General features: G+C 44.8%; 1 long non-coding RNA gene across 1 annotated transcript; it reads right to left on the minus strand.

Annotated features, from left to right (window-relative positions):
- Nucleotides 1-12,229: 12,229 nt before the first annotated feature.
- On the minus strand, nucleotides 12,230-19,367 carry LOC135189259 (uncharacterized). The gene is made up of 3 exons (XR_010307998.1): nucleotides 19,197-19,367; nucleotides 13,440-13,621; nucleotides 12,230-12,749 (listed from the first exon to the last, which is right to left on the minus strand). It is a non-coding gene; the product is annotated as an uncharacterized LOC135189259 (long non-coding RNA).
- Between the last annotated feature and the right edge of the window lie 420 nt (nucleotides 19,368-19,787).

Here is a 19,787-nt window from a genome sequence, read left to right on the forward strand (position 1 = left end):
TTGTTCACAACACTTCCAACTGCGTGACTAGACATCCTATTGAGTATCCTGCAACTCTGTTGGACCATTTCGTGGTGTCAAAGTAATTGCAGCAAGCAAAGAAGATCTCTTGGACAGTGCATATTCACCGATCATAACATGCACTAAACTGTTCTTTGCTTATATCCCAGCAGAGAATCAGGAAAAGAGAAGTTGTTACACAAGTTTCAGCATTAAGTATCTCTGACTTATTGCTGTGATTATACTAATTGCTCATCTTCCTGGTGGGAGGTTGCAGGAAGCAGTTTTGAAGTAATCAAGCTGAAATGTGGCCTTCTATTTATAAGAGACCTACAAATCTTACTCTCTCAAAAAGCATATATAATTGAATCTCCAAAAAACAGCACATACCATTTCTCTTTTCTCCCTTGGAACCTCACACAAGAGCTTATGATGAAATTCTTCCTCACTGTGAATAAGACACACTGCTCAAGGGTACTGCAGACAGTATTTGTTACCCTGTTCACCTAGGCTTTGAACCACATGGCAAAAGTTCTGCTGCTCTGTATTACCTTCAGGAACATCCCATACAGTTACATAGTGCCATATAAATGTACAGATTCCCAACTCCTGGTCCCTAAGTAAAATAATCACAGTATCACAGTATCACCAAGGTTGGAAGAGACCTCATAGATCATCAAGTCCAACCCTTTACCACAGAGCTCAAGGCTACACCATGGCACCAAGTGCCACGTCCAATCCTGCCTTGAACAGCTCCAGGGACGGCGACTCCACCACCTCCCCGGGCAGCCCATTCCAGTGTCCAATGACTCTCTCAGTGAAGAACTTTCTCCTCACCTCCAGCCTAAATCTCCCCTGGTGCAGCCTGAGGCTGTGTCCTCTTGTTCTGGTGCTGGCCACCTGAGAGAAGAGAGCAACCTCCTCCTGGCCACAACCTCCCCTCAGGTAGTTGTAGACAGCAATAAGGTCTGCCCTGAGCCTCCTCTTCTCCAGGCTAACCAATCCCAGCTCCCTCAGCCTCTCCTCGTAGGGCTGTGCTCAAGGCCTCTCCCCAGCCTTGTCGCCCTTCTCTGGACACGCTCAAGCATCTCAATGTCCCTGCTAAACTGGGGGGCCCAGAACTGAACACAGGACTCAAGGTATTTAGGTGAAAGACTTTGACCCAAAGCATTTTAGTGTTGTGATCTATGCACACAGCACCAGTCCAAAAGAGCTAAGTCCTGTCTACCACAAGGTAGCCACAAGGAAATTATCTGACTGACAGGAAGGGGTAATTTGGTTCAGGAATAATTTCATCTGTGCTAGTGTCCTGGAGTCCTGGGTACCCCAAAGTCCTCTCCTGCCACGGTTTGAATGGGAGAGGAAAGGGGCAAAAAGGCTGTTCCCCTGCCCTGCAGGCTTGAAGCGGGGGAGAGCAAAGGGCCCTTGGGGCACAAGGGCTGCCCCGTGCAGGTGCCACACTGGAATCGGGCTGGGGATTGGCTGTGGTCTTCACGCCTGGGAAATGGTAACTCAACTCTTTGTCTAGGAAAGGTATAAATATTGGGGTGCTTCCTGCCTTGGAGTGCCCACCTTAGAGCTCTCCCCAGCCTGCATAGTTCCTGCAGAGTCCCCCGGCACTGTGAAGGACAAGCTCCTGAGGGACTGGGTGGTCCCTGGTTAGGAGGCTCCCCACCGCAGAGCACCTTTTGTGCCAGAGAGAGAGAGAGAGCTGACAAGCATCTGGACTGCCCTTTCTCTCAGCCAGCCTCCACCTCCTGTAAGTAAACTTTCTGCTCAGCCTGACTGATACTGGGAAAGCTGTGTTTATAGCTTAGCCTTTTCCATTCCCTGACTTCTAAATAGCCAATGGCATCCTGGCCTGGATCAGGAACATTGTGGCCAGTAGGACGAGGGAGGATGTTCTTTCCCCTCTACTCAACACTGCTTGAGTAATGTCTCCAGTTCTGGGCCACTCAATTCAGGAGAGATGTTGAGGTGCTGGAAGGTGTCCAGGGAAGGGTGACAAAGCTGGTGAGGGGCCTGAAACACAAACGCTATGAGGAGAGGCTGAGGGAGCTGGGGGTGTGCAGCCTGCAGAAGAGGAGGCTCAGGGCAGACCTTATTGCTGTCTACAGCTACCTGAAGGGAGGCTGTAGCCAGGTGGGGGTTGGTCTGTTCTGCCAGGCAACCAGCAATAGAACAAGGGGACACAGTCTCAAGTTGTGCCAGGGTAGGTCTAGGCTGGATGTTAGGAGGAAGTTCTTCCCAGAGAGAGTGATTGGCATTGGAATGGGCTGCCCAGGGAGGTGGAGAAGGCACCATCCTTGGAGATGTTCAAGATAAGCCTCAATGAGGCACTTAGTGCCATGGTCTAGTTGACTGGATAGGGCTGGGTGCTAGCTTGGACTGGCTGATGTTGGAGGTCTCTTCCAACCTGGTTGATTCTATGATTCTACAATTCTATCTACAGCAACCTTTGTAAGACATTCTCAATGATACTGAGTCTGCTAATTAAACTAAATTAATTCCTGTGTATAATTTTGAGGGCAGGGTTTTGGGTAAATAAAACAATTCTATTTTTATATATTCCTGACTCAGCCATGTTAATTCCCTGCCTCCACAGCAGCTATTACAGTATCACAGTATCATCAGGGTTGGAAGAGACCTCACAGATCATCAAGTCCAACCCTTTACCACAGAGCTCAAGGCCAGACCATGGCACCAAGTGCCACGTCCAATGCTGCCTTGAACAGCTCCAGGGACAGCGACTCCACCACCTCCCCGGGCAGCCCATTCCAGTGTCCAATGACTCTCTCAGTGAAGAACTTTCCTCCATTCAAGGCCTCGTAAGTAAATACAAGTCCAAAAGTCATTTCACTTCAAACATATACAGAGCCCAGTACCAGTAGGATTTGAACCAGTATTTCTAACTGACCTACTGAGAGCCTTTGTGTGATAAAGCCAGGGTAGTTTTCCTCAAAGCAACAAGATCATTCTGCTGAGAGAAGGTTAAATTTCATCATAGATCACTGGCAGGATTTTGCTGTTGTAAATGTTGTTGTTCTGGGATTTTTTTCCCCTAGTTTATGACTACAGTTTCTTGGTAAAACTGTGCACGTATTCTTAATAAGTTGTTCCAGGAAAGTCACAATGACTTGATAGCAAAGGTTATATTTTGCCCAATACTTTCAACCAAAGCAAAAGAAAATGGAAAATCCAAGTGAACTGTTCTGACATTTCTGAGGCACTTCATTTACAGGCACATGCAATAAACACAAAGGAAATAAAGACCTAAATCCACTCTGGTGCTGAAGAAAGCAACAGAAATGACTTGGGTTGGGTTTTTTTTTCACAATAGACATGCTAGTAGGGATTTTGTGGAGGCTGAACAAAATTCAGGTTAGAATCCCTCCTCAGCACAAGGAGATTTGAAGGCATGTGTTTCATCCCCCAAGGAAGGGTCTTACCCACTGACTGTTCTGTAAGGTACTCCAAGGTAGAAGAGGTGCAAGAAAGACAAGATATGTCTCCAGATTATACTTACCTTTATCACAAACATGAATTTATAGGAGTGGCTTTAGATATGAATTGAGCTGAGGTAAGTACTTGGTTCTTTACATTCTAAGAGCTTTCTTACCTAAGCACTGTTATTTCTGGATTTCAAATGTCTCCCAAAGCTGTACAACAATAGCAACAGGACTGTGGGTGAAAAAAGCACATCTCAGACTAACCCACGTGCCAAGGCATTTTCCTGGCAGATGAGCTATCACTTCAACCACCTTTAGCAAATCAACTGAGGTTTCCTACACCTTCCAGGAATGTCCCACAGCTGAACTTCCCAAAGAAATAGACTGATGACTCTGTAGGAGGAAATTCTTCACAGAGAGAGTGATTGGCATTGGAATGGGCTGCCCAGGGAGGTGGTGGAGGCACCGTCCCTGGAGGTCTTCAGGAAAAGACTGGATGAGGCACTTAGTGCCATGGTCTGGTTGAGTGGATAGGGCTGGGTGCTAGGTTGGACTGGATGATCTTGGAGGTCTCTTCCAACCTGGCTGATTCTATGATTCTATGATTATAATTATAGAGTAAGGTATATTATCAGACAGTTTTCATCCATAGGTACCAGATGCTGAGACACGAGGAGAGAGGGGTTTGGAGCCAAGAACTAAGCATGGGAAACTGGAAAGATTAGAAAGTACCATTTGATTGCTTTATTAGACAGACTTACAGGAGTCAGAGGCCAGGCAGAAAAGATCACTCTTGAAATGGGATTTGAAAACAGCCAGAAGGTCACCAAAGCACACAGCAGGGTGTCTGTTACAGAAGCTGTGATTCACGGGAGAAAGACTAGGAGAAAAAAGTCCAAAATTAAAAGTCCTCATCTCCCACTATATATCAGCACAAATCAATACAAACCAAGTAACTCCCAGAAAGAGGCAATTTTGTGTGTTTGTTTGCAAGCCCTGATGGATCTATTGGCTGGCATGCCTATTGTTCCTATCCTTGACGTGACATACACTGCACAGGTATCATGATGTATATAAGCCATGAAAAACTACAGTGTGTTTCATTACCATGAGGAATGCAGAGGCTGGCTGCTTTTGACAGGCAGTGATGCTATTAGCTAGCCTTTTACGTCGGTAGCTGAAGAAAATTCAGTCAAACCTTCTGAGCAATCCCAGCACATTGTGATCTTACCAAAGCAGCTGATAACAACTGAAGTACAAGCTCTGCGTCAGACAAGCAGCAGCTGGGGGAAGGGAACTCTGCTCTCCTTCCTCCCCCACACCGGCCCAGCTTGTAGATCAAGCTTGTCATCCCTTTCAAGGCAAAAGGCATTGACATCTTTCTTCCTCAAATAACAGAGAAAGAAGGGAGCTTACCACTGCACTGGAGTTTTTATAGAGTGGTGAAAATACAGAAAGGCACTCAGTGGTTCCAAGAGAGCACAGGGAGGACAGCCCAAACCTACCTGATGCTGGGAGTCCAGCATAGACTTTACATTACAAACTGAATTGGGCTCTGGTCCAAGACAAACCGTGAACTCTGCTGACTTAATTTCAGCTCCTCTCTGCAGCCTTTCACAAAGAGTTGTAAAGGTTCCTCCTGAGCTCTCTCAAAGTAAGGAAACCCAAGTGATCTCCAATTTCAGTTGTGCACTGTGGTGAAAGTAGGCTGTCTGGGAGGAAAAGAGGGGTAAACTGGCCAGCTCTTTGAGTTCAGCCTGGGTCTCACATATGTAGGAGTGCAGGAATTCCTCAGCTTCACATTTGGAATTGGGCCCAGGTCAGTAAGTAAAAATAGAAAAGTGTGTATGCAATTCTAAGAAGCTCAGCTGCAAGGAAAGGAGGAAAAAAAAAATCCTGTAGACCTCAATTCAGGCTTTTTGGAAGTTTCAAGGACAAAGATGAAGAAACTGCAGGGCTCTGTTTCATTTTGGAAGTTGCAGTTCATTATTCTGCATCACAAGAAAAACTACTCCCAACAAGATGAATTTTATTTTCTTTAATCTCATTTTATGGTTTGATTTAAAAAAGCATTTAGACAAAATATCTCTATAGAACCTCAGTGGTTATCTTATAGCAGGGCCACATCTTAACTGTTATTCTCATAATGCTAGATGAGGAGGATGCCCAGATTATCTGTATGTGTAAAACTCATGCAAATTCCCTGTAGAGGCCAGAGCACAAGCTACATCCACCTGGAAAAGGTAAGCACACAACAAAATAATGAGGAGTTAACATGGGATTAAAACATCCACTCCTTGATGCTGTCTGCTGGGTGATGCATTGCACAGGACTCAGAGAGCAGTAACTAGCTATATGCATAGCTCTGTGTGTGTGTGCGTGCAGCTATAACTGCATACAAAGGAGGCAGCTGCAGGTGGAGACACAAAAGCCAAGCCACCACTGTCTATTTTTGGTATGCCTGGTTTTTTTCCCCCATAAAGATAGTCTGGCTGCTAGTGCTGCTAAAGGAAGAAGCAAGGGCCAGGAGAAAGTGGCAGCATGCCCTAGCAACACCACTGCTGCTCTTTCCTATTTCCCCATGAATTCTGACTTTCTAAAGTTTTCCCTTGTGCCCTAGCTTACTTCTCCCATGACAGAGGGAGCATGGCCTAGCATTCCTCCTCTACATCACCCTAGGTTGCATAACTGGATTTTGCCTACCAAAAGCAGCCTCGAGGTAGCTCTGCGGTGAGGCCCCAGTGGTCCCCCATGCCAGCCTCCATGGGCCAGGCTGATCTGCCCCTTTGGCTGCCTGGAACTCCCATATCCCACAGCCCCCAGGCTGGCACTGCAGATCCCACAGCACGGCACTAGTGTGGGAACAGTCCAGCTGTGGGTGAAATAAATAAGGCTGCAGAGCCAGGGCAGATCCCTCTATCAATGCTTACCATCAGTAGCAAGATGTACATCTTGAATTCCTGGGCAGCCAAGGAAAATTTGGACTTGCTCTAGAAATTACTGGACCACATATAATGAGGTAAACTTCTTGGGCCTTTCCCTTCTAAATCAATGTTTACACCAAGACAGAAAAGACAAAGAGACATAACTTCTGGCCCCTGGAGCACCCATACTTGTATAGGTAAGCACACTTTCCATGTCAAGAAATTAACACCACCACCAGTCTCACTGGTGTCTATTTTGATCCAAGCTAGAATTTTATTTCTAGTTCACTACAATCATTTTCTCTTTTTTTTCCCCTTTATATTCAGAGTAATCTTCTCCCAGGCACTCTGTGACAGAACAAACTGAGCCAGGGCAAGTTTAGGCTGGATGTTGGGAAGAAATCCTTCACAGAAAGAATGATTGGCATTGGAATGGGCTGCTCAGGGAGGTGGTGGAGTCACTGCTCCTGGAAGTGTTTAAAAGGAGGCTGGATGAGGCACTTAGTGCCATGGTTTAGTTAATTAGAAGGGTTAGGTGATAGGCTCGACTCGATGATCTCAGAGGTCTTTTCCAATCTGGTTAATTCTGTGATTCTGTGAATTTTATGTGAAACAAAGAACACTCAAAACTAGAAATAGATGAAGCTTAGATAATAAATAAAATTACAAGTAGTTTTATTTAATTATATTGTTCAATTTCAATTGTATCCAGTAATAAATGTGTCCTGGGATGAGTCTCAGGCTAAGTAAATGCTAGAAAGAAAAGGGCTCTGCTGATTTGGATTTCTGCCTCTTCCAGATCAGTTTTCAACTGGTTAGAATGTCTATTAATAACAAAAATCACCCCAAAATAAAAAGAATAATGACAGTTTTCATAGTAGAGATTCTCTTGGCATCCTGGAATGGTCTAACAAGATACTTCATGTCTTTCAGACTACTCAGGCAGATAGGGAAAGGAATTACAGAATCACAGATTGTCAGGGGTTGGAAGGGACCTGGAAAGATCATCTGCTCCAACTCCCCTGCCAGAGCAGGAGCACCTAGACCAGATCACACAGGAATGCATCCAGGCAGGTTTTTAATATCTCAAGAGAGGGAGACTCCACAACTCCCCTGGGCAGCCTGTTCCAGTGTTCTGCCACCCTCACAGGGAAAAAATTCCTCCTCATGTTTACATGAAGCTTTCTATTCCTCAGCTTCCACCCATTGCCCCTTGTCCCAGCATTGGGTATCACCAAGCAGAGCCTGGACCCATCCTCCTGGCAGTCACCCTTTACATATTTATAATCATTGATGAGGTCACCTCTCAGTCTTCTCTCCAAGCTGAAGAGTTCCAGCTCCCTCAGTCCCTCCTTGTAAGAGAGATGTCCCATTCCCTTCATCATCTCTGTGGCTCTGTGCTGGACTAAGCTACACGTTTCCCAAAACAGTATTCTCCAAGCTGTGATCACCATATACCTGCAGCCTAAATGGCCTACAAAGACAACCTATGAAGAACAAACTAGTCATGAATACCCTTGGTTTGGGAAAGAGTCCACAGATCAAAACTTTCACAACAGAGCAAGGCAAATCCTGCAAAGGCAATTTTCAGCATTCAGTGGGCAGGAAGCTGAAGAAATGTGGCCATTCCTCTTAGAATCATAGAATCATAGAATCAACCAGGTTGGAAGAGACCTCCAAGATCACCCACTCCAACCTAGCACCCAGCCCTAGCCAGTCAACTAGACCATGGCACTAAGTGCCTCATCCAGGCTTTTCTTCAACACCTCCAGGGACAGTGACTCCACCACCTCCCTGGGCAGCCCATTCCAATGCCAATCACTCTCTCTGGCAAGAACTTCTTCCTCCTAACATCCAGCCTATACTTGCCCCAGCACAACTTGAGACTGTGTTGCCTTGTTCTGTTGCTGGTTGCCTGGGAGAAGAGGCCAACCCCCACCTGGCTACAACCTCCCTTCAGGTAGTTGTAGACAGCAATGAGGTCCCCCCTGAGCCTCCTCTTCTCCAGGCTAACCAATCCCAGCTCCCTCAGCTTCTCCTCAGAGGGTTTGTGCTCCAGGCCCCTCACCAGCCTTGTTGCCCTTCTCTGGACACCTTCCAGCACCTCAACATCTCTCTTGAATTGAGGAGCCCAGAACTGGACACAGTACTCAAGGTGTGGCCTGACCAGTGCAGAGTACAGGGGAAGAATAACCTCCCTTGTCCTGCTGGCCACACTGTTCCTGATGCAGGCCAGGATGCCATTGGCTCTCTTAGCCACCTGGGCACACTGCTGCCTCATCTTCAGTCTACTATCTATCAGCACCCCCAGGTCCCTCTCCTCTTTGCTGCTCTCCAGCCACTCAGTCCCCAGCCTGTAGTGCTGCTTGGGGTTATTGTGGCCAAAGTACAGCCAATCCTTTGCTTTGACAGTATGGTTAGATGGTAAATCTCTTTTTCTGGCACAGTAGTCTTGAATATGTTACCATTTCATGTACCACCAAGGCTTGTGCTGCTAAAGTAATGCAGCTGCAGGAGGTGTCCCTGCATGTCCCTATCACCATGCCTGAGCAGCAGCATGTCAACAGAGTCATGTCCTTGGCTGTCACATAGTTTAGAGAATTCAAATAGAAACCCAAAACTAAATCTTCTCAAATCTAGTGGAGAAATCACTCTGTCTTAATTTTATTAACATAAAAGCCTGAAGCTGACACTAATTCTTACACTTTGTTCATCTGTGCTGCAATGAAAAGGATGAGGTTTAAACCTGCACCAAAATTTAGTGGTACTGAGTCACAGATGTGGAGCTCTCCTTTGGCTTTCTGCTTTCAAACTGCTTTTCCTGTTTGCTACAAAAGTGATGCTGTCTTGCTGTGAATTAAATTGGGGTTGGGAAGCCTACATTTTGCTAATGAGCAACTTAAGCCTTTTGAGGGTAGAGAAGAACAGATTATTTCATCTGGAGGGGAAATAAATATATATATATGTATATACACACACACATACATGCTGTAAGGAGAAATCACTCAAATATCATCAGGTGACTGTCAAAGTCACAAGTACCATTGCAAAGGAGCTGCTAAACTGCAATAATATTTATCCACTGCCAACAGATTTGTGCTGCTGAGCAAATCTAACTCTTCTCAGGAGTAAACCTCAGAAATCCATTCCTTTGCAGGCAACACAGTGGGCAAACAAACACTTTATAGAGTCAAATACAAAAAACATACAGCATTACTCAAATGGGAAAGTAAGAGGTGGATCTTCTATATCATCACTTCTCAATCCTCTTGTTTGAGAAAGGGTGACTGGAAAGAATATTTACTACTATTTGTTACTATTTATTATAACCTCAGTGCCCTAGAAGCTGGAAAGTGGGGGTGCCAAACATAAAAGAAGCTGGTAGGAGGAGAGCTTACAGTCACACTCATGTCCTCCTCTGACTGCTAGTCATCAGCACCCACTTCCAAACCCTATCACTTTACTCTTCCTGCTACCAAACCTGCATTGATGGCAGTCTGTGACAGAAGGCGTTGGTGTTCTGTGTGCAGTGATGTGACAGCTCTCAACAGCAATGCATTCAAGTGTGGATCAAGAGTGAGGAGCAGTTCAAAAAATGCTTTAGCCAATCCTACATTCCCTTCTAGGGGAAACATGGTGTTTGGATACACTGGAAGACATAGACTTCAGGCAAAGTATGCTAAAGCATGCACACATCTGGCTGTTTCTTGTTTATTGAGCTTCAGCAGCACATTTAGCAACTTGCATGGGAATCTTCTAAAGCAGTTATTTGGGTCACCCCAAATCAGAGTATCTCATTTTCCCCTCCTAGTATTTACAGGTTTAGATTCTTTCAGCAGGCTCCAGGTCTTAGACTATGGGGACATTTTACCAGCAAGATTATTGGATTGTTCCTCTCCAGTGTCTGCATCCAAGTGTCCTTGACCTGCCCCGTAGATACACAGATTGCCCAGTTCTTCTGAGTTTACAGGGCCACATTTTTCTGTTTCAACATAACTCAGATTCCCCTGCCTCCACTGGCCTTATTCCCAAGATCACTGGGAGGTGAAGGGGAAGAACAAACAGGACAAATGCATTCCTGATGTAAGCAGATGAAACCTTATAACCTCATTTTGGCTCTGTCCCCATTTTAGGACTTGGCAGTTGAGTAGCAGCTGTTTACACCAATTATGAATTTGGCCTAAGATATAGAAAGAAAGCAGTGGATTATATTCCATGGAGAGTACATTAAAAATAAACAATGCATCTGTGTGTGTGTGGCAGAACCGAGGCTTGAGTCCTTAATTATAGGAAACAGGAAATACTTTGGTTGCCCTCCTTCCCAAGATCAAAATTAGTTAATAATTACACCACTTCTTAAGGGTTCCTTCTCTCTGGCTTTACTGCCACTGGAGAGGGGGAGGGAGGGGCGGAGGAGGGGAGAGGAAATGAGTGATCACCATAACAATATGTAGGTGGGGGGGAAAAAGGCATTACTTTTTCTAAGATAAGAGCTAGGAAAGCTTCCCAGGGTAAAAGCAGCCAGGTCTTCCCTTCTGCAGCACAGTAGGTCGTTCACGGTACCACAGTATCACAGTATCCTCAGGGTTGGAAGAGACCTCACAGATCATCAAGTCCAACCCTTCATTCAGGAGCATTTAGGAGAGTTATTTTGCTTTGGTTTGTTTTGGGTTTTTTTTTTTTTTTTTTTTTTTTGTTTTTTTTTTGGTTGGTTGGGTTTTATTGTTGTTGGGTTTGTGTTTTGTTTTCTTTTGTTTGCTATTTGGGGTTGCCTCTGTTTTTTTTTTCCACAGGTATATCTAGGAAGCTGCAGAGCATTATCAAAACACATTCAGGAGCTGGAGTGGGAGGCAACCTCAGCAGAGATTTCGACAGTCTTTAAACTGTCTGGCAATTTTGTGCACAGAATCATAGAATCATAGAATCAACCAGGTTGGAAGAGACCTCCAAGATCATCCAGTCCAACCTAGCACCCAGCTCTAGCCAGTCAACTAGACCATGGCACTAAGTGCCTCATCCAGTCAGTGCCTCATCATGCACTTAGTGCCATGGTCTGGTTGACTGGCTAGGGCTGGGTGCTAGGTTGGACTGGATGATCTTGGAGGTCTCTTCCAACCTGGTTGATTCTATGATTCTATGATCCAGGCTTTTCTTGAACACCTCCAGGGACAATGACTCCACCACCTCCCTGGGCAGCCCACTCCAATGCCAATCACTCTCTCTGTCAACAACTTCCTCCTAACATCCAGCCTATACTTCCCCTGGCACCACTTTAGACTGTGTCCCCTTGTTCTGTTGCTGATTGTCTGGGAGAAGAGACCAAGCCCCACCTGGCTACAATCTCCCTTCAGGTAGTTGTAGACAGCAATGAGGTCTGCCCTGAGCCTCCTCTTCTCCAGGCTAAACACCCCCAGCTCCCTCAGCCTCTCCTCACAGGGTTTATGTTCCAGGCCTTTCACCATCTTTGTTGCCCTTCTCTGGACACCTTCCAGCACCTCAACATCTCTCTGGAATTGAGGGGCCCAGAACTGGACACAGGACTCAAGGTGTGGCCTGACCAGTGCTGAGTACAGGGGCAGAATAACCTCCCTTGTCCTGCTGGCCACACTGGTCCCGATACAGGCCATAGAAGCATGTGGAGATGGAGATGAGGGAACACAAGTTTATCTTACATATGAACAACCTGGCATTCTTCTCTTTTTTTATGGCTTTGTCTCCTCTGTGTTTGCATTTCTTCCTTTTCAAACTAAACAAATTAAAACCTAAGGAAACTGAGCCAGATTCCCAAAAATGTTGCCTAAGACAGGTCAGTGGCTGTGTTCAGTCTGTTGCAGTCTGTGTGGACTCAAATCCTGTCGAAGCTCTTTTATTAACATTTATTTTAGACCAATAAAGTGACATATTTTGTGCAACAGCATAGACAAAGAGTCAGAATCCAGGTCTGCAGCTTCATTGTAGGAAGAAAACTCACATCTTACCAATACCTGGATGATCTTGGAGGTCTCTTCCAACCTGATCGATTCTATGATTCAATACTGGGCAAAAAAGGGACTGCAAATAAAGATGTAAAATCAGGTTAATGTTGAGAACATCTAAACTAATATGGCTTTAGGGAAGAAACAGCACATGTAGAACAATATGTGTGAATAACTACTGGCAGCCCTGAGTGCAAAATACTGTTTCAATAGTGCCGTTCTCATATACATGAAATAAGTAGGATTCAGTTGGTTTAATAATTTATCTGGTGACTTCTTCATCTTGAACCAAAAATATCCTTGAATGTTTCCAGAGAAGCTGGTATCAGGCACACACAGCAACTGTAAAATCTGCCCTTGCTCTGCTTTATGCTGGCTGACAGTTCATCATAGTCTTGGCTCTGCAAAAGACGCACACACGAGATTAATTTAACGTGCAGCAAGTGGTGCCATTAGCATCCTGTGCCTCTGTCTTTCCAAACTCAAGGACTTACATTTGCCCAGTACCCTCTCAACACAGATAAAACCCTTGGGAGGGGCTTTGACCAAATCTTATTTCCAAAAAAATGGAAGAGAGAGAGGGGAAAAGAAAGGATTTTTCTTCTTAGAAGAAATATCTCTGCCAACATTACAAAGCCAGGGCTGTCTGCGGGGACTTGGAGCATCCCTTTTCTTGTCTGGCAGCAGCAGGGCACTACCCAGCTGCAGTGGTGACCACTGGCTCTCCAATTGTTAGCCCTGAGCACTCAGCAGTATGATCAAGAGGGTTGGACAGAAGTTCCTCAAAACAATGTAAATGAATATACAGTTGTTTTTGTCAGCTGGCAAAAGAAACCTCTGTGTTTGAACCTTTTGGCTTTCCTCAAATAGTCCTGGCCTTGTTTTCCTGAAATCCCTCAGCCCCTGCCAGGGCTCAGGCAGTGAGGATTGACTCCTGCTGGTCTGCCAGCAGACACCATTAACCCTTTGGCTGCTAATTCCCCTCTGAAAGATGGGTGCCTGCTCTTGGACTAGTCAGCGTTTATCTGCTAACCTGGCGTCCTTGAAAGTTCAAGCTTCAACAGCAGCCTAGCACTTTAGAAGGCACTTACTTCAGTTTGGTGGTCAAATGGATAACAGCAATTATCTCCAGGGGCTCCTTGAGTGTTTTCAGCCCTGTTGTTGACTTTCTGGATACCCCCAAGCAGCTCCCTCCAGCTTTGCTGCATGAAGTGCATCAACGGTGAATCTGTGAGGCTTACTTAAACAGCTAGTGTAAAAGGCTTTGTAGCTCCTGAACGAGAGGAAAAACAACTAATGTTATACTGGCTTTTAAACTACAAACCTAATCAGCAACATTTGCAGTGCAGATATGCTGAATGCTCACATTCATCAGCATGAAGCATGGATATCTCATCCCTCCAGTGAGAAAAAAGCCTGAAAATATCTTAGATGAGTCTTGCAAAGAGCATGCTCCCTAGCTGCAGCTAAGCAAAGCAAGACATTCACACAGCCTGCTAAAGCTCCCCTTGATCAATGTGCTTACAAATAAAGTGGGCACAGGTATCTGGAAGTTAAATAGATTTGTAATACAGGGTAATGTCACTCGTGGTATTAAGTGGCAATTTCAGAATGTTGAGGAGGGTATCTTAATGAGTTTATTGTTGGCTACCGTGGAGAAGATGACAGGGCTGGGATGTGGCATCATTAAACACTTGGAATAATATTGCAGTGGCCATAAAGGCCAACTCAGTCTCTGCTGCAAAGAGATTACAATTGAGTCAGGATTTTTCCCAGAGTTTATTTATTGAGTTTGGTTGTATTTTTCTTCCCTCCTAAGTTTGAGAACATCCAACTACAATTCTGCTCTCTCAGATTCCAGAAAATCTCTTCAAGACTGTATTTGGTGAGAAGATAGTGTGGGAATTAAAGACACAGAACAACTGCACACTGTGTTGTGTCATGCTGCAAACCACCAAAGAAATATTTACCGTGCTAGAAATTCAGCTGGGTGTTGCTGAATGGTTATCAGATTCATCTAGCATAATTCTCACAGATCAAAAATGCTTTATGGCACAAGAAGAAGATTGTCAGTGTACTCTGAATTAAGCCCTACTTCCATTCTCATTACTCTGTACTCTTAAGTACTAAACATAGACACTAGATACTCTGCACAAAGCAGAATTAAGCCTGAATTTCTATCTAATGAGTCATCAAATCATAGAATCAACCAGGTTGCAAGAGATCTCCAAGGTCATCCAGTCCAACCTAGCACCCAATCCTGTCCAACAAACTAGACCATGGCACTAAGTGCTTCATTCAATCTTCTTCTGAACACCTCCAGGGATGGTGCCTCCACCACCTCCCTGGGCAGCCCATTCCAATGCCAATCACTCTCTCTGTCAACAACTTCCTCCTAACATCCAGCCTAGACCTCCCCAGCACAACTTGAGACTGTGTCCCCTTGTTCTGTTGCTGGTTGCCTGGGAGAAGAGACCAACCCCCACCTGGCTACAACCTCTCTTCAGGTAGTTGTAGACAGCAATGAGGTCACCCCAAGCCTCCTCTTCTCCAAGCTAAACACCCCCAGCTCCCTCAGCCTCTCTCATAGGGTTTGTGCTCCAGGCCACTCACCAGCTTTGTCACCCTTCTCTGGACACGTTCCATCACCTCCTCTTGAATTGAGGAGCCCAGAACTGGACACAGCACTCAAGGTGTGGCCTGAGCAGTGCTGAGTACAGGGGAAGAATAACCTCCCTTGTCCTGCTGGCCACACTGTTCCTGATCCAGGCCAGGATGCCATTGGCTCTCTTGGCCACCTGGGTCCTCACACACTCTCTTAGTCATTCTTTCATGCACAAATTTCCTTCAAAATGTGATCATTAATAACATGGCATTTGGATGCCTCAGCTGAGTCTCAGCTTTCCAGCACAATTCTTCTGCTTATCTGCAGAGGTAACACCTAGGATTCAAACCCCAGTCTGACTTGTTGTGAACTAAGATGTCCCACAGAGATAACAATAACTCCCTGCAAACTGCCTCTGAAATCTAGCACTGGTCTGAAACTTTTTGAGCATGGTTCTTTGCTTTCTGTAAACCTGTTTTCACTGCTCAAGAGATAAATTTGGTTTTGACAAAAATTACACTCAGGGCGAATGGTCTAGAGGTCTGGGACATGGAACAGGGCTTCATGGAGCTTGTTGTGACCCTGAGTTCCAAAATCACAGAATCATAGAATGGCAAGGGTTGAAAGGGACCTCTGGAGATCAGCCAGTCCAATTCCCCTGCTAAAGCAGGTTTGCCTAAAACATGTTGCACAGGAATGTGTCCAGGCAGGTTTCAAAAGCCTTCAGAGAAGGAGACTTCACAACCTCTCTGGGCAGCCTAGCCCAGTGTTCCACCACCCTTGAAGTAAAGAAGCTTTTCCCTATGTTTAGCTGGAACTTCTTGTGTTCTGTTTTGTGCTCATTCCACTTTGTCTTGTCACTGGGCACCACCAAAAACAGATTGGCCCCATCCTCTTGACACTTGCTTTTTGGATATTTATAAGCATTGATAAGATCTCCTCTCAGTCTTCTCAGTCTTTTCTTCTCCAGGTGTCTCAACCTCTCCAAGTAAGAGAGATGCTCCAGTCCCCTAGTCACCTATGTAGCCAGCCACTGGACTCTCTAGTCTCTCTTGAACTGGGGAGCTCAGAACTGGACACAATATTCTAGATGTGGCCTCACTAAGGCAGAGTAAAGGAGGAGGAGAAACTCTCTTGATCTGATGGCCATGCTCTTCTTAATGCACCTCAGGGTACAATTGGTCTTCTTGCTATCTTGAGGTCAACTTGTTGTCCACCAGGACCCCCAGGTCCTTCTCCACAGAGCTCTTTCCCAGCATGTCAGCCCATATTGGTGCATGGGGTTATTACTCTCTAGGTAGAGGACTTTACATTTACTCTCACTGAATTTCATTAGGCTCCTCTCCACTTAACTCCCCAGCCTGTCTCGGTCTTTCTGAATGGCAGCACAGGCTTCTAGCATCTTGCTGAGAATACACTCCCTCCCTTCATCAAAGTCAATGATGTGTATGTTAAACAAGACTGGACCCTGAGCTGCCCCTTGGGGAACACTACAAGCTTCCAACTCAGCTCTGCACTGCTGATCAAAACCCAGCTAACCTCTCATTCAGCCAGCTCTCAATCCATCTCACTGTCCACTCATCTAACACACACTTTTAAGCTTATCTATAAGGGTGCTATGGCAGTGTCAAAAGCCTTGCTGAATTCAAGGTAGACTACACCCACTGTTCTTCCACAATCTACCCAACTAGTCCCATCATCATAGAAGGCTATGAAATTTGCCAAGTATGTTTTTCCCTTTGCAAATCCATGCTGATTACACCTGATAAAAAACATTGTTTACACCCTAAAATATTGTATTTTTATACTATAGGATTCTCAGCATTATTGCTGCAGCCCTTCACAGTGTTTTAGATAGAAATAGAATGACTTGCTTCTTGGATACATCATTTTCACATATCAGAAATTTACAGCAGCTTAGGAGGGCAAGTCACAGATGGGTGAGAGGAAAAAATCAGAAAGGGCTGTTTTCCTAAAGAGTACCTGATACACAATGTATTGACAGCTTTGTGATTTGTTCACATAAATAACACAACCTTTTACATCATTTGGTTATTTCTGCTGCGTCGTTGCTTAGTGCAAGTCTTATACCTTGTGAGATGAAACCAATGTAGCATCTCCAGGCCAATACATCACCATGCAGAAGGAAAGGAAAGGAAAGGAAAGGAAAGGAAAGGAAAGGAAAGGAAAGGAAAGGAAAGGAAAGGAAAGGAAAGGAAAGGAAAGGAAAGGAAAGGAAAGGAAAGGAAAGGAAAGGAAAGGAAAGGAAAGGAAAGGGAAGGAAAGGAAAGGAAAGGAAAGGAAAGGAAAGGAAAGGAAAGGAAAGGAAAGGAAAGGAAAGGAAAGGAAAGGAAAGGAAAGGAAAGGAAAGGAAAGGAAAGGAAAGGAAAGGAAAGGAAAGGAAAGGAAAGGAAAGGAAAGGAAAGGAAAGGAAAGGAAAGGAAAGGAAAGGAAAGGAAAGGAAAGGAAAGGAAAGGAAAGGAAAGGAAAGGAAAGGAAAGGAAAGGAAAGGAAAGGAAAGGAAAGGAAAGGAAAGGAAAGGAAAGGAAAGGAAAGGAAAGGAAAGGAAAGGAAAGGAAAGGAAAGGAAAGGAAAGGAAAGGAAAGGAAAGGAAAGGAAAGGAAAGGAAAGGAAAGGAAAGGAAAGGAAAGGAAAGGAAAGGAAAGGAAAGGAAAGGAAAGGAAAGGAAAGGAAAGGAAAGGAAAGGAAAGGAAAGGAAAGGAAAGGAAAGGAAAGGAAAGGAAAGGAAAGGAAAGGAAAGGAAAGGAAAGGAAAGGAAAGGAAAGGAAAGGAAAGGAAAGGAAAGGAAAGGAAAGGAAAGGAAAGGAAAGGAAAGGAAAGGAAAGGAAAGGAAAGGAAAGGAAAGGAAAGGAAAGGAGAGGAAGAGGATTGTAATATATATGCTCTTGTCTAAAAAATGAATGACATTTGCATTTGTATGTAGGGCTCTTGATTCCCACAAGACAGTTATTAGAAGTTTCCTTCTTGTACTTAGTCATGTTTGGAATTGTTTTCAGGATGTTTAGACTCTTTTCTTCAAGTTGTCACCAGCTCATTACTGCAGAATTACACTTTACAAACAAGAGGTGGCTAGAGCCAATTTGGCTTGGCTACTCCTGCCTGAAGGAACTTGAAAAAATAATGCTTTCCCTGCCTTTGGAAGTAGACATGGACTCAACTGCAGGCAGCTTCACCTCCTTACTGCCTCTCTGTGCTAAAACAAGCAGCTTTTGTTTTCTTGAAGAAGCTTTCTTGTTATTTGAAAGGAGAACACACATGCAGAATGCTTTTGCCCCTGAAACACAGTGCATCAGAGCAGGTACAAACTTTCCTCTTAATGACTCTCACAATGCAATGCTGCACCATAACAGTCACTCCATCCCTGTAGAAAGACTTACAGAGTGTTAAGTGGCAGAAGTTTCTTTCAGTGCAGTGGTGAGTAATGACATTGCAACCGGAGCTCACAAACCACTCCACAGAAGGTTCAAAGAAGTCCAAATCCTCCTCTTTACCAAAATAGGCAGAGTTCAAAGTTCTGCACCCAGAGCCTTTATTCTTAAGGGCTGCTGAGACTTAAACTTTATTACATTTATGTCTGATGCATTTTCACCTCACCTGACCACAAGTTAGGCATCACTCTCCCTTACACAGACACACCCCAGCACTGTGATAATGTTGTAATTAGCAACCAATCTTTTTGTTTAACAAAAATTATCTTGCTGCTGCCTCCGATCCTTCTGCAGTTGTCCCTTCTCAGCTTCAGTTTCATAAGCCAGCTTCAAAACTGCAGCCTCAATTTGCCTGTTTTTAGCCTTCTTGCAAAGGTTTTGCAAAGATTTCCTTGGAGAAGTAGGTCTTAGCTTTATAGAAAACCAGAAGCAAACTTTCAGGAATGGTCTTCCCACATGATTGCTCAAAGGTCACAATAATGTGCTTTTTCTTATAATTACTGTTAGATAGTAGCTGCTAGTTAGTGATAAATTAAGTCAGCACATCTTAAACTGGCTTGGCATGAGCAGGATATTAATCACCAAATAGCCATCATTTACCTTCAGTTAAAGCATAAATTGCCATTGTGAACAGATCAAGCTGAATATGAGCTTACTCCAAAAGCAATCTACAGGACAGATTCTCAGGCAGTGAGAGGTTCCAAAGTTTAATTAAATTCAGAGCTACATCAATTAACACTAGCTGAGATCTGAGTCCCAAGGATGATCTGTGGAGTAAAATGAACACCATTTACCTTAGTGTCAGTTTGAGTATTCACTTTTTCACTCCTGATGATGACTGCAGAGGGCCATATTATGATGTCTCTTCCATGAACTGTACAGGAAGTTTTGCTGCACTCTGCAGAAAAATTTCCTCATGAACATACTCCAAGGGCAAGTGGCTGCCTATGGTTGTTGGGAATGTGAGTTTCTCATTGCTGTGGCATCCTGCAAGAGTCAAATTATCACAAAGGTAAGGTAAGCCTTCACTCAGACTGCATGAACAGAAACAATGCAGCCAGCAGCTTAAAGTGCTGGGTTCATAGAATCATAGAATCAACCAGGTTGGAAGAGACCTCCAGGATCATCCAGGCCAACCTAGCACCCAGCCCTGGTCAATCAACTAGACCATGGCACTAAGTGCCTCATCCAGGCTTTTCCTGAACACCTCCAGGGACGGCAACTCCACCCCCCCCTGGGCAGCCCATTCCAATGCCAATCACTCTCTCTGGCAAGAACTTCCTTCTAACATCCAGCCTAGACCTCCCCTGGCACAACCAACCCCTACCCAGCTACAACCTCCCTTCAGGTAGTTGTAGGCAGCAGTGAGGTCTCCCCTGAGCCTC

This window comes from Pogoniulus pusillus, chromosome 31, assembly GCF_015220805.1.
Source record: "Pogoniulus pusillus isolate bPogPus1 chromosome 31, bPogPus1.pri, whole genome shotgun sequence".
In the NCBI taxonomy this organism is placed as follows: Eukaryota; Metazoa; Chordata; class Aves; order Piciformes; family Lybiidae; genus Pogoniulus; species Pogoniulus pusillus.